Source organism: Meleagris gallopavo, chromosome Z, assembly GCF_000146605.3.
Source record: "Meleagris gallopavo isolate NT-WF06-2002-E0010 breed Aviagen turkey brand Nicholas breeding stock chromosome Z, Turkey_5.1, whole genome shotgun sequence".
Lineage (NCBI taxonomy): Eukaryota > Metazoa > Chordata > Aves > Galliformes > Phasianidae > Meleagris > Meleagris gallopavo.
In genome coordinates, this window is record NC_015041.2 from 596,700 (window position 1) to 599,469 (window position 2,770).

Consider the following 2,770-nt stretch of genomic DNA (forward strand, 5'->3'; position numbering starts at 1 on the left):
TATTTAACCTCTGTCTTTTTCAAATTATTCCTTAAATGAAGGTAACTTTCATTTAAAACTGAGTGGTACCATGGCAGTTCGTAGGTGACTTTTCATAAGAAGTGATCACTTCTAATATTTGACAGTGGTAAAAGAGGATTTACAATGGTGATCATCAAAACCAACGTAACAGAAATGAGAACAGTGATAACTTACTTGCCGAAAATATTTTCTGAGGAAGAATGGATTTATTTTACTGCAGCTGCAGCTTTCACAGAACTGGGTTAGGTAAAGTTTCACTGGTTTTAAAATGAAATCTTAAACAGCTGCTTGAGAACAGACGTTGTCATTGTAGATTGTTAAAAATGAGCGACCCATCAAGCGCTGTTTACAGCCTTAGTGCTCATCTCTCTTGCTAATAGGAATATTTAAATAGTTCTCATCAATGTAGTTATTATTAGTAAGTGCTTTTTTGAGGCTCAGATGGAATTTCTTACCATTTTTACATGAGTACCAAGTAGCATTTCAAGGTTTGGCACTGTTTAGTACACACCTAAATGTCTAAAAGAGTCTTTAGATAAATATTTTTTATTACTTGTATAATTTGACCTGTACCTGTTTCTTTGAGCTATGCAGTCTGCAGGCACTAAGTTCACTTCTCTGGTCCCATACCTTTCCCAGTGTTTCTGGGACAAACTCAGGAATGAGTGACCCTGCCTCCATAAGCCTGTCCTAGTAGACCCTGGTCTAAGCATGCTGTGTTGTGAAACAGACTGTAAGGAACAAAGTCAAATGCTTTAAAGTTTAAGAAAGTTTATTTATGTTTATCATTTTTACTGATAGTTTTCAAGATTGTGTTGCTCATTGTCTAGTTTTTCCACAGAAAGAGAATACCCAAAACTGCCACAATTTGTGTTTTTTAAATTACAGATAGACTTCATGGAAGTTCTGTTAAAACATCTGGAAAATGCTAGAAATCAGCATTAAAGCGATGCACCTTTCCTTTTGTGACAAAATTCTCTGATCCTTTCAGAACTGAGAGTTCCTCTTCCACTCCCACAGAGTGATCAGTCCATTGTGGAATATTTCGTCTAAATTTCCTTAGAATCACAGAGTCATAGAATTATGAAGGTTGGAAAAGACCTCCAAGATCATCCAGTCCCACCATTCACCTACAACCAATATTTCCCCACTAAGCCACGTCCCTCAGTACCACGTCCTTGAACAACTCCAGGGACGGTGACCCAACACCTCCCTGGGCAGCTTAATGAAACAAGCAGACATAGTAACCTGGCATATAAAGTTTTTCTGGAGAAGTTGTCTCTTTGCTTAGATTTGCTTCCAAGTAAATTATTTCCAGGAGATACAGTTGTGTAAAGAATTATTAGACATGTATGCCAGACTTGAGCAGAGGAGGTTCTCTGCCTTCCATTGGGTTCTCCCCAGGATATGATTATGGGGTGTCACCCACTGGTGACAAATGGGCCAGAAACAGTGGCAGACGGAGAGGCTGAAATAGAGATGATGGTTTAAATTCTGAAAGAAATGAATTAAAGCTTTTGCTCCCTACGTTTTAGTTGAGTTTTTCAGGTATGGAACCCAGAAGCCTGAGCTCTGGTGTTCTGTCCAGTCTGGTCTTCTGTGTTCATGTTCTCCCAGCCAGCTGAAGCAAAGGATTTATATAAACCTATTAGTTCTGCTCTGTTTGCCTTCATTTAATCATTTTATAAACTTGTGCCCATATACTGTTCTAATTGAGTGAATGAAGCTAAAATAATATTATTTGGATTTTCTCCTAGGTAAACCCAACCAATCATCGCCTCCTCTTTGAAGTGTTTGATGAGAACAGACTGGTGAGTACCTGTCTTGGTTGTTTCCCAGAGCTGTGCATCACAGCTGATGGAAACATAGCACATCTTAAAGGTGTATGTTTTCTGTTGTTTACATGGTTGAAGCATAAAAAAGGTTTACACAGACTGAAGCATACAAAGTGTCTATTTTATGGGTTAATGGAACATTAAACACAGAAATACTCTACTGGTTTAGACCAAAATGGTCCTCCTTAAGCTAAATGTTCTGTTGGTGGAAACCGTATCATACTCTTCCTGAGGCTTCTCTGGTGTGAGCTGAGAAGCAGTCCTAGCCTTGTTATTTGCACGGAAAACAAAAGCTTCATCCCCTGATCACTTGAGCATCTCTTTCCTGTACCTTTTAATACTTAATCCTTTTTGAGATATGGTAACTAGAACTCTGCTCAGTTACACAAGACGTGGGTCCTTGGAGATTTTAGTTAATAGCAAAGTAATGCTCTGCATTTTGTGTTCAGTTCTGCTCCTGGTAACACCCAACATATTGCTGGGGCTTTTAGCCTTGAAGCTCACTTGTCTGATAGAACCACTATTACTGAGATGATAGGTAATAGGTAAGTTTCTTCCCAAAACTTACTGCATGTTGCTCTTCTTGTGATGAAGTGAGTACATTTTTCACATGGACACGCCAAATAGACAACATTCTGCATACATGATTTTAAATGAGATGGCACATTAGGTGGATGACTTTTAATTTTTGTCTACTGAAAACTGGAGCACCATTTTTCTGCTCATGAGATGAGGCCTTAGATTTCTTGGTTCAGAGCAGTACAGTATCTGCTGAACCTGCTTGCCTTGTTAGACTGGTGTTGTGAGGATCTTTTTATTCCAAACACAAATGCAAAGAATAGAATTATTGATCTCCAAAAATGTAGTGGATGCCCCATCCCTGGAGGCATTCAATGCCAGGCTATGGGGCTCTG